The sequence below is a fragment of the Carcharodon carcharias genome, chromosome 5, assembly GCF_017639515.1.
Source record: "Carcharodon carcharias isolate sCarCar2 chromosome 5, sCarCar2.pri, whole genome shotgun sequence".
Lineage (NCBI taxonomy): Eukaryota > Metazoa > Chordata > Chondrichthyes > Lamniformes > Lamnidae > Carcharodon > Carcharodon carcharias.
In genome coordinates this window covers 39,503,236-39,515,999 of record NC_054471.1, presented here as the reverse complement: position 1 = coordinate 39,515,999, position 12,764 = coordinate 39,503,236, and the positions used below count along the sequence as shown (strand labels likewise).

The 12,764-nt window shown below is 41.8% G+C and overlaps 1 long non-coding RNA gene across 15 annotated transcripts in view; it reads right to left on the bottom strand.

The window, feature by feature from the left end:
* LOC121277946 overlaps positions 1 to 12,764 on the bottom strand; it is a 620,247-nt gene that overhangs the window by 210,263 nt on the left and 397,220 nt on the right. For all 15 annotated transcript variants that reach the window (XR_005943011.1, XR_005943014.1, XR_005943018.1 and 12 more), the window contains one exon: positions 11,012 to 11,140. This is a non-coding gene — a long non-coding RNA (uncharacterized LOC121277946). The remainder of the gene's footprint in view (positions 1 to 11,011; positions 11,141 to 12,764) is intronic.

Genomic DNA, 12,764 nt, shown 5'->3' with positions numbered 1-12,764 from the left:
GATGTCGGCAGGAAAAATCAGCATGAGTACAGTGGATACTAGGAAAAGGGACATATTGGACTGAGGCGTAATATGAGCTGGGAATGCTAGTCCCTTTCAGGTACGCTAAACAGAGATTTGCTGGGTAAAGGGGAAGAGTTATAATGACTCACTACAGCAGTTCTGGAAGTAGGCACCCATTTTATGACACATTAATTTTATCACTACATTCAATGCTTTGAGGTTGATTTTCTTTTTATACATGTAAATCTTGATTCAGCAGCCAGTGACAAAGAGTTTGTGCCACAGAGTAAGATTCTTGGAACCGTTTATAGCATGGGAAAAAAAAAGTGTTGGCCTTGTAAAATAACTTATCATTAGCAAGTCAAAATAAACCTCAAGCAAAAATACAAATAGGAAAAAAAAGCGGGGAAAAAAAAAGGTCCCAGGATTATTGTACTGGGCAGAAGAACAACACTGCAAGAAAAATAAGCAGAGCTGCACCTCTGCAACACCCAAACACCCGAAATCAATCAATAGCCAAGTTGAAAAATAAAGAGAAGAGACTTGCATTTCTATAGCACATTTCACAAGTTTAGGAAGTTCCAAAACACTTTACAGCCAATTGAGTGCATTTGAGCCAGAGGGAATAATCTCAGAGATGAGGAGGAATTTCTTCCCTCAGAGGGTAGTCAATCCGTGGAATTCTTTACTGCAGAGGGCTGTAAAGTTGAGTCGCTAAGTATATTCAAAGCTGAGATAGTCAGATTTTTAATCAGTAAGGGAATCAAGGGCTATGGGGAAAAGGCAGGAAAGAGGAGTTGAGAATTATCAGATCAGCTATGATCTCATTGAATGGCGGAACAGGCTCGATGGACCAAATGGCCTACTTCTGCTCCTACATCTTATGGCCTAACCGTAGTCATTATTATAATGCAGGAAACACAGCAGCCAATTTGTGCACAGTAAACTCACCCAAACTGCAGTGTGACAGTGACTAGATAATGTTAATTTTAGACATGTCTCTTTTTGAACAATAATCAATTTTAGTCACATTGATTGAGAGATGAAGGATGTTCTGTTGTTATACAGCCATCAATCACTCATAAGGGTTCATTTATTCAGACTAGGCACATGGGAATGTTTATACATAGAATGCTTGAAGACATCAGCAGCAGAGCTGTATGTGTGTGCTCTGCTCACAAGCAAAATGAAACTAAGAGTAGATCACATGACACACTTCTCTTCTAGTGTTGAGGGCAAAATACTGTGGATGCTGGAAATCTGAAATAAAAACAGAAAACGATGGAAAAACTCAGCGGGTCTGGCGGCATCTGTGGAGAGAGAAACAGGAATAACGTTTCAAGTCCGTATGACTCTTCTTCAGAGCTAAATAGAAGTAGAAATGTGATGGGTTTTATACAGTTTAAGAGGGGGTGGAGCATGTGGAGAAGGTCAGGGATAGGTGGGAACTGTGGAGAGATTAACACCGGGGCCGGATGAGGTGCATCCAAGGGTATTGAAGGAAGTGAGAGTAGAAATTACAGGGGCACTGGCCATAATCTTTCAGTCATCCCTAGACTCGTGAGTGGTGCCAGAGGACCGGAGAATTGCAAACATCACATCCTTGTTCAAAAAAGGTTGTAACAATAAACCCAGCAATTACAGAGCAGTCAGTTTAACTTCAGTGGTGGACAAGATTGTAGAATCAATGATCTGGGATAGAATTATTAGTCACATGGAAAAATATGGGTTGATAAGGAAGAGCTGGCATGGATTTCTAAAGGGGAAAACATGTCTAACTAACTTGGAGTTTTTTGAAGAGGTAACAGCAAAGGTCAGTGAGGGTAATGCTGTTGATGTGGTGCACATGGACTTTCAAAAGGCATTTGACACAGGGCCACACAATAGACTTGTGAGAAAAGTTATTGTTCATGGAATAAAAAAGGGACAGTAGCAATGTGGATAAAAAATTGGTTGAAAAATAAGAAGCAGAGAGTAATGGTCAATGGATATTTTTCATGCTGGAAGAAGGTTGTAGCAGAGTTCCCCAGGGGTTGATATTGGGATCCTTGCTTTTCCTGATATACATTAATGATCTAGATCCTGGGACACAGGGGACAATTTCAAAGTTTGCAGATGATACAAAGCTTGGGAGTGTTGCGAACTGTGAGGAGGATGCTGTGCAACTTCAAGAGGACATAAACAAGTTGGTGGTGTGGGCAGATAGGTGGCAGATGAAGTTCAGTGCGGAGAAATGGGAGGTGATGCACTTTGGTAGGAAGAATGTGGACAGACAATATAAAATAAGGGGTGAAATTTTGAAGGGGGTGCAGGAGCAGAAAGACCTGGGTGTATATGTGCATAGATCATTGAAGGTGGCAGGACAGGTGGAGAGAGCAGTTAATAAAGCATATAGTATCCTGGGCTTTATTAATAGAGGCATAGAGTACAAGAGCAGGGTTTATATAAGACATTGGTTAGACCTCAGCTGGAGTATTGTGTACAGTTCTTGGTGCCACATTATAGGAAGGATGTGAACACATTGGAGAGAATGCAGAAGAGGTTTACAAGAATGTTTCCAGGGATGAGAAACTTCAGCTATGAGGGTAGATTGGAGAAGTTGGGACTGTTCTCCTTCGAGAGAAGGAGGCTAAGTGGAGATTTGATAGAGATGTTCAAAATCATGAGGGGGCTGGACAGAGTAGAGAGGGAGAAGCTGTTCCCACTCATAAAAGGATCAAGAACAAGAGGACACAGATTTAAAATGATTTGTAAAAGAAGCAAATGTGACATGAGAAAAAATTTCTTCACACAAGTGGTTCAGGTCTGGAATGCACTGCCTGGGAGTGTAGTGGAGGTAGATTCAATCGAGGCATTCAAGAGGGCATTTGATGATTATTTGAATAGAAACAATGTGCAAGGGCACGGGGACAAAGGCAGGGCAATGGTACTAAGTCATAACGCTCATTTGGAGAGCTGGTGCAGACACAATGGGCCGAATAATCTTCTTCTGTGCCGTTAAGGTTCTGTGATTCTGTGAAGGTGTCACGGGCACAAGACAAAGGGAGTGCTAATGGTAGTGGTGAAGACTAAAGAAGGTGCTGATAGTCAAATAAAGGTAAGAGCAGGATGTGTTGATAGAAGAACAAGGGTCAGCGCTCTGTGAAAGCACAACATACAACTAGCTACAAATGGACCTTTGTGGGGGGTGAGCTTGGAGAAAGAGGATAAAAAAATAATAAAAACTAAAACTTAGAAAAACAAAAAAAAAGAGATTGAAAAAGGTGTAAAGGTGGAGCAGAGAGTTCATGGTCTGAAGTTGTTGAACTCAATGTTAAGTCCAGAAGGCTGTAAAATGCCTAATCGGAAGATGAGGTGCTGTTCCTCCAGTTTGCATTGGGCTTCACTGGAAAATTGCAGCAGGCCAAGGACGGACATGTGGGCATCTTTTCCATTAAATTATTTTCATATCTTGTTGAATTTACAGGCTCTCATACCCACGTGTCTGTCCCTTGGTGCTCCCAAGGCATACACAGCGGAGATGAAGGCAGCCTACTGACTGCTATGCGCTGTCTGAGATGACCTTGATGGGCGTCCTCTGGAGGACCGAAACCTGGCTTGCTTTTGGAGTCCTGCTGTGCGGCAGTGGCACCCTTCTCAGCCTGTGGAGCTGGATTTGCTGAGGTCACAGGAAGAGGGGATTAGGATGGGCTGGACACTCCCGGAGTCACTTGGGTGGATGGCCCCAGGGTGTGTACCTGCTGACCCTTGACCCTATGTGTGCCCCAGGGCCCCTGTCTAACTCGTTGAAGAGAAGGGGTAGCTGGAGTGAGATTGAGCTATCCCACACCCCTCTCGTATTGACACAGTTGGAGGTCAGCGATGGAGTTCAGCCTGTGCAGCAGTGCAGGACCAACATCCTGGACCAAGGTCTCCATGGCAACCACCATCCTACTAGTGTTGATCGCGATGTGTTAGCATGCCAGCGCGATCACCTCAGACTGAAGGCAGACCGACTCCTCCATCGTGTCTTGCAATCTGACGAGTGCAGTGGACATCCTTTCCTGATGTTCCTGGGCTTGCCTTTGCAGCTCCAGCAACTGAGGTATGTCTGGGTCCAGAGGCTCATCATCTGACTCGCACTCAGCAGATTTCTGATCCCCAGCAGTCCTCCGAGTGCCGGAAACATGGGAAGTCCCCGATGCCGCCTGCCACAGGTTAGACAGTGCAATGCACTCACCAAATCGTGACCCAAGACTACTCTAAGGCTTGGGCCCACCGACGTGTGTGTCTCTGCACTGGTGGAGGGTGTGGGTGAGCGCTGTGACAAGTCTTCAATGAAGGTTTCAGCAGATTCCTCTTCTGAGGTGACTTCGGGGCTTGAGTCGAGGACCTGGTTCATGGGATCCCTCGGCTGTTTCCCAGATGTGCCTGCGACAAAATGGAGAGACAACTAGTGCATGGCAGTGGCCTGTGAAAGAGGACACAACACTCATGGCATGGTTGTTTGATGGATGTTGCACTGCTGGATCCTCACTTGGTAGAGCACCACCGACCTCACCGTCAGCGCAGGAACGGTCCAGATCTTCATCGGCCAGCTGGGTGGCTCAATGTCCAAAAATCCCTGAGGACCTTGATTTCAGGCATTCCTCCACCAGTCTGCGATCTCTCCCTTTTGCTGTGTGCCAGCTTGTCCCGCATGAAGACAGATACAGAGAGCGCAAACAGGACGCCTGCCAGGCCAGATGATAAGTACGTCTGGCATGTGTGGGTGGTGAGTGGTGCCATGAATGGGATGAGGACAATGAAGGTGTGTGAGAGAGAGTGAATGGTGATGTCCCTTGAACTGGCAGTGAAAGAGATTCCTGTCAGTGTATGATGGGTTTGTGAGTGTGAGTTGAGAGTGATGAGAAGAGTGACTTACCTTGGTGGAACAGAGGAGATCATTCATCCTGTTTCGGCACTAGGCGCTGTTCTATTTTCCAGGGCATTGGCACTGACCACCGTTGCCACCACCTCCCAAGCCAGATTGGTAATGTTGCTGACCCACCTGCGGCCAGAGCGGGGGTAGAGGATATTGTGGGCCTCCACAGCATCCAAAAGGCGTTCCAGGGGGATGGGTCACTGAATCAGGGGGGCTGCAGTCTTCTTGCCTTTTGGGGCCATGCCTTCTGCGCAGCAGTCTTAGGCTGGAAGCACTGAGAGAAGTGTGCATGGCTGCAGTTTAAATATGGTGTCTGGGATGATGAAGTGGCGAGGTGAAGGCATGGCGGGGTGAATCAGAGGCCGCCCGCCAGTGAAACAACATGTTTCCCGGGAATGCATGATTAATCAGGCGCGATTGGGACAATGTGGCGTGAAAAGCTGCCAGTATGGCCAGCGGGTAAAACGTTCTTTTTTCTGCCCGCTATTGCACTTAGTGCAAATCTGGGATGATTCCGTCCATAAGTGTAAACGCTCGAGATTCAACAATTGTCCCGCTGGATTGGAAAACTACCAGTGTCACTCCACTATTTAATAAAGGATATTGTCTTAACGGTGATAAACAAGAAACTATGCAAGAACAAATGGATTTAGGCACAAAATTCACTAAAAGCTAATACATAGGTATATAAAGTAATCAAGGAGACTAATAGAATATTGGTCATTATATTAAGGGGTTAGAAATGAAAAGTGAGGAAGTGGTGCTTAGTTGGCACAAAGTCTTGGTAAGAGCCTGTTTGTGTTCAGTTCTGGCCACCGCGCCTCAGGAAAGATATTAGCCTTGAAGGAGGTACAATAGCATTAACATAGCTTGTATCATTTCAGATTCAGAAGGTTGAGGGGGGGGGTGGGTGATCTAATTGGGATGTTTAAAAAGGTAACGAGGTCAATAGAAATTATTTTCTCTGGTGCAAGGAATCTGGAATATTATCACATGAACCAAGCATTGCCAGTAAAGATACTTGCCCTATTTATGATGTGATGGCTGTTCAGTCAGCAACCAGCACAACTCTCTTTTGAAAGCATGGAGAGAGTTAATATCCGCTACTCTAATATGCAACCATCAACGTCCTGCCATTAATACATTGACAGCTGAAGTCTTCAGCAAACACTCTTGCATATGACATGGAGGTTAAAAAAAAGTGTGAAATGGCCTTGAACTAGGTGGCACTGTGGCACAGTATATGGCTGCCCCAGGACACTGTTCCTTGGACTAATAAGACATTAGTTTAACTTGTGTCATTTTCCACACAGTCATTGAAGGGTCTGAAGTGTCAGTTGAGGCCACTGGGGTTGGGAGGTGAGAAGGCATAGAAATAAGAGGGCACATCCTACCATCCTCAAGGCTGGTTCGGGAAAAAAATTAGGGAAGGCAGCACCAGATTGTCCACTTACTTCTGAGTCGGTAGAAGATCCCCATGGTGCTCTTTAAAGAGGAGCAGAAAGTTCCTTTGGTGCTTGGCCAATATTCTTCTCTCAAGAAATAGTATCAAAAAGTTAATTGCTCACTCCTTTCATTTGCCGTCTGTGGATTTTGTTGTGTGTAAATCAGGCACACCACTTAGCTACATAACAGTGACTACACTTCTGAATACTTAGGTGTGAAGAGGTTTGGGTTTTCTTGAAGTTTTAATAGTACGCTACATAAATAGAATGAATGGCACAAAGTGTGTTGCAGTCAGCCACTGTAGAAAATTTTAAGGAAACTGACTATGTATTTTCCACAGTCGACTGCGACATTCATGATGGAGCAGACAAATCCTTTACCTCTGGAGCTGAGAGAGTATGTGGAGAACAAACGAGACAAATGGGGGTAGATGGGAATGTGGAAATCGAAACACAAGATCATCAGCCATGATCTTATTGAATGACGGAGCAGGCTCCAGGGGCCAAATGGTCTACTCCTGTTCCTATTTCTTATGTTCTTATGAAACAGAAAATGAACTATGGTATATTTTAAAGTAGACTTGCATTAATATAGAGCTTTTTATGACCAACAGCTTTAAAGTCAGTGAAGTACTTTTTGAAATGCTGTTATTTTATGAAACATGGCAGCTAATTTGCGCTCAATAAATTCCCACAAACGGCAATGTGATGATGACTAGATAATCTGTTCTTTTGTGATATTGGTTAAAGAATAAACATTGGCCAGGGTATCAGGGTCAACTCCCCTGCTCTTCTTCAGAATAATGCAGCAGGATCATTTACATCCACCCGATGCAGGTAGATAGGGCCTCAATTTAACTTCTCACCTAAGAGCTGGCACCTCCAATAGTGCAATGTTCCCTCTGTATTCCACTGGAGTTTCAGCCTTGAGTTTGGTACTCGAGCCCTATAGAGTGGGACTTGAACCCAGCACCTTGTGAATTAGTGGCAAGTGTGCTACCAACACTCAATATGGAGACAATCTTTCAGGTACACATTTGGCCCAACAGTCAAATTTCTGGATATGAATGATCATTAGAAACAACTATTTCAATACATATAGTGACATTTTGGGTTAGGCACACTAGCTATTTGCCCCTGGTATCCTGAACTTAAATCCTGCTCAGTTTGATGAGGCAAGTATCTGCTCTCATTGTTAGCTGTAAGGGACCTAAATGAAATGGTTTTCTGAAGTTTCAACTTAACAGCACAAAATTACCCCCAATGTAACACCATTCTGCAACTTAATTCCAGAGGCCAAACAGTGGCTGATATGGGAATAGAAAAATGTCACACCGCGACAGTGATATTTTCTGTGGTGGAATAAAGGGAGCTTTACGTTCCTGAGAATGCTCGATGCTGACCTTTGGGTGCCTGAAATGAAAAATGTTCCATTCTCCATGACTAACTTCCATCACCTTAAATGAACAGAGAAATTCCTCAAATAAATTCACAAAAGCTTTATTGTAAATGGCGTGTTTATGCCTCAATTTTGTTGTAAACTGAGGCAGTTTAATAATAACATTTTGTCTATGAAGTGTTCGAGAAACCATTCACAAGTTGTGATTATTATTAGGGACTCTTGCGAAACTAGTATCACTGTTGTGATAGACAATCACAGTATTGTAAAACCCCTGGTACACTCCCTCCGAAAACTACTTTCAGATTTGTAATTACTGTGTTCTCATCACACATCAACACAAATATTCTGCCTAGAGCTGATATACAACAATTCCTATTACAAATTTACCAGAAGAGCGTTATATTTTCTGATTTCTAAATTGTTTTAGAGACCAGTTATTAGGAATGCAGAACTTTGCATCCAACAGCTATGTTACATCCAAAGGATGCATAATACGGCTGACTATTTGAGCATGAAGTGAAGCAGAATGTTTGAACAGTGATTGTTGTGGGAAACCTTTTCTTGATTTATTCATAAATCTCTGAGGCAACATTTCAGGCCCCATGGAATTGCACGATCACACTTTTTAAAAAATTCATTCATGGGACGTGGGCGTCACTGGCTAGGCAGCATTTATTGTCCATCCCCCTTGTTCAGAGGGCAGTTAAGGGTCAACAACATTGCTGTGGGTCTGGAGTCGCATGTAGGTAAAGATAGCAGATTTCCTTCCCTAAAGGACGTTAGTGAACCAGATGGGTTTTTATGACTATCACCTCATTTTTTAATTCCACATTTTTGTTGAATTCAAACTTCACCCAGTCCCCCAGATCGTTACGCTTGGTCTCTGGAATACTAGTTCAATAACAGTACCACAATGCCACTGCCTCCCATTTCAAGCATATATTTAGCACTTGATCCTTACTGTGAAAAGGAATTTTACAACATTTCTGCCAATTAGCTTTGAGGTAGAAATCCTTGTGTTCAATTCTCTCCACAGCCTTGCCCATCGCTGCAATATCCTCCAGCCCTACAGCCTTTCAAATATTTTGCACTTCTCCAATTCTTTCCTCTTGTCCACCACAGTTTCCTTTACCCCGCCCCCCACCCCCCCCCCACACCACTGGTGGCCACTTCTTCAGCTGCTTAGTCTATAAGCCGTGCAATTCCCTCCCTAAACCTCTCTGTCCTCCTTTAAGATGGGGCTTGATGGCGCCATTTGTCTGTCAATTTTGTATGTTCATATGCACGAGTCACTACTGAAAGAACAGAGGCCCTTTGCTCCACAAGGGTTTGCCATAAACAATATCTAAGTTCTACATTAGATGTGTTTGTCAAGAAGACTTTCTGACAATACATCATAGATGAGGGCAAAGAGACCATGATAAATCATCTGAGACCATTATAACATTTAGCTTAGTGAAGGGCACGGTGTGTGTTCCCAGAATATTTTACTGCTGAAACTGAAATTTCAATTTCGAGCATTCAGCATTAGAACTACAAATTTCCAGTTAAGCTACATGAAAAGATAACAATTAATGAAATCAGCTCAAACACTGTTCGTGTAACTTAGCTGAAAGTCTCTGTTTCAATAACTGAAAGTTCAAGCGTAGGAGATCTAAGTTTCAAATATGAAGTTTGGGTAACAAAGAGATGCTGTGTGAGCTCTATACCTGTTATTTCTAGTGTCATAATGGTCTTAGGAAATTTATCATGTTCACTTTGCTGTCCTGAAGGTGGGACCGCACCCAGAAGTTAACTGGTCTGTTCTCATCCGATGCCATCTAATCTGCCGTGGGTTTTCTCCAATAATCCAACTGAACCCAAGGCAGAATAAATGTAACTTCTTTTATTTTCTACTGTTGATCCAAACAACCAATTTTCTTTTTTTATTCGTTCATGGAATGTGGGCTTTGCTGGCTCATTTATTGCCCATCCCTAAGTGCTCTTGAGAACTGAATGGCTTGCTTGGCCATTTTGGAAGGCATTTAAGCCACATTGCTGTGGGTCTGGAGTCACATAAAGGCCAAACTACATAGGCAGATTTCCTTCTCTAAAAGATGTTAGTGAGCCAGTTGGGTTTTTAAGACAATCAAAAGTGGTTTCGCGATTAGAGACTTTTAATTCCAGGTTTTTTATTGACTTCAAATTCACCACCATCTGCCGAGGTGGGATCCGAACCCCAATCCCCAGAGCATTACCCTGGGTTTCTGGAGTATTACTCCAGTGACAATACCACTATGTCACTGCCTTTTATTGACCAAACAGAAAAGAGCGGTTCATCATTTATCAAAGATTATAAGACACGGTCTCTAGTGAGTCGCATTGTTGAGGTTTTCAGGATTAAGTATTATTCTCACGCACTGAAATATTTGGCCCTTGCTCTACAGAAATGAATCTGCATGGGAAATGTATTTGCAAAGCCAACACATGGGCACTTCTGAAATCTCTGGTTAACAGTTTACCTCGACAGCGCCTTGACTGCAGTCAATATTTATCACAACAACCAACTACAATCTTGCAATGGAACATTACACATGGCAGGAATTGGCCCCAGGGCCATCACATGTCAGATGCTAGTTCTGCTCCATTTCCCCTTAATTATCAGCCATGGACAGTAGTGTTTGGGCAGTGATGTAAGCTGGCAACTGAACTGATATCCTGACTTCACAAGATACAGGCTGTACATGAAATGAGTAAAAACAAATGGTTTCTATGTCACCAATAACTTTCTCATTTTCTTTCAATTTCAATTTGGGTCATGAACTATTTTGAATAATTTACTCTATAAAGTATAACTTTTCGATAAAAAAAAAACTTGCTGATTGAATCACTTCAGTTGGAAACAAATAGTCGGGTGAGGAAGCTCCGAGCTGTTATTTCAACCAGTTACTAATGACAAGTAACCAAGGTGGAACCTGCATACACTTGAGTCAGTGATGCAGCTGTTATTTGCATAACTAGTGCTCAAGGAGTCTAATCATCACAGCTGGATCTACATTGTGCTGGTCACTGAGGTCAAAATGTTGCAAGAGAGAGAAGTTCTGAAAAATAATTATTTCCACAGGAGTGAAGGCTGTAATTTTTTAAAAAAATGTATTTTTGCCCTGCAGTGTAATTCAATAATCCATCTGCAATTATCAAATTTTAAAAATCAGCTCTGAAAGTGACCTTTTGGATGGTCAAGATGGTTGTGCAGAATAAAGAAAGGTCACCACTCACATTCACAGTGCAGACTTGTTGCTGGACTACCAAGGTTTCTGGATTAACAGTTCACCACTGTACAGAAGTACAGTACATCATGTTCGGTAAACAGTACGACTCTGCTTCCTGTTTCAGCTTTCAGTAATTCTGAAACATAAACAAAAGGCAAAAAAACTGACCAACAGATCATCTAAAAAAAGCCAGGGGTAATTATTTTAAGCAGTGACAGATATCATAATTCACACAGTGGCACAAAAGATTTGACATTTGGAAACCAAGAGCACTGTTTCAGCAAAAAAAAGTTTACAAATTTTGATTTCTTTTGAAGTTTTTGGAATGAGTTGTGATCAAGATGGAAACTTGCTTAATTATCATCGGATTGAATTTGAGAAGATACAACTTTTTCTTTTATATGGTCGTTTAATTAAAGAAAAATGGATTTTTAAAATACCCTTTTCTATCAGTGACTTCAATGTTTAGATATAAAAAAAAAGTACAAAACATACATTTTGAAACAATTCAAAAAGATAATTGGACATATTAATGTGACAAACAATAAGACCTTTTAGCTCAATGTTAATCTAGATCATCAATGAATTGACATCCCTGCTGCTGTGGGACCTATTGAGTGTTTATGAAGTGTACAGAGAATTGAGGTATGTTGAAGTGATAAAAATTTATTCCAGATGCAGATTCTGACCCAAAGTATTTTGTAGTGCTTTCTCTCTCTATATATACATATATGATAGTCTGCTGCTTCAGATATTAGACTTGACAACCTCATACAGGAAGCAGCACCACCAATAATCTTTTTGAATCCCTCCTACAGTATCTTGCATTCCGTTAAATAAAAAAAAAAATACATTTTGAAAATGCACAGCTACAGGTTTTTCAATTAAATTTATATTTTGTTTTCCGTTCTAAACAATTTTAGTTTGAGCTTTGGTTTATATGTCAAATTGACAAGGAAATAACAGAATCAGCTGACAAACCACGATCAAAGAAAACAACTTGCGTCAGAAATCATCTGTAGCGCAGAGTTTTTAAACCCAGTAGTTGTACAAAATACGTACTTATAAAAACTTTCAGGACTAACCACTATTAAATGTGTGTGCGTGCGTGTGTGTCTGTGTCTGTGTGTGTGTGTGTGTATGTGTGTGTGTTTTGTACTCAAACATCTATGCTGGTTTAGTAGCTGAAACTACCTACACACATCATCAGTGATATTTTCCACTTTTCTGCAATTCGTTTCAGTGTAGGAGCAGCAACTTACATGTGGTTTTCTCTGTCGGGAACGAAAATGACTGAGCTAAATCATACTAAATGCTAGCAGTGGAAAATAAAACCCAGAAAATGCCAACAAGGGCACCACTTGGACCTAAAATAAATCATTAGATTAATACACAGATTAGTGAAAACTTCTTTTGAATTGCCTTTTTCTTTGTTCTTTTAAAAAAAAGAGCATTTGCACGTCAAAAAAAAGCTCAAATCCATTTTACAGAGTCATTGCAACTAAGTCATCAAGATTTTTTTAGGCTATTTCTTCAGTTGAAAATAAATTGTAAAATCACAAACTAGAGGTTTATTGGGATGCAATTCGAAGGCTGTGTCAAAGAACGGGTGTGTGTTTATTAACAATTATTTACTATGAAAAAAGAGCACAAATGTCTCATTTTTTGGACAGTTAGCCAGACAAAATAACCACAATAATTATTTTTTGCTCTAGAGGAGGAGGGTGACTTTTAGAGACCGTCACTGAAGTAAGTTCAGT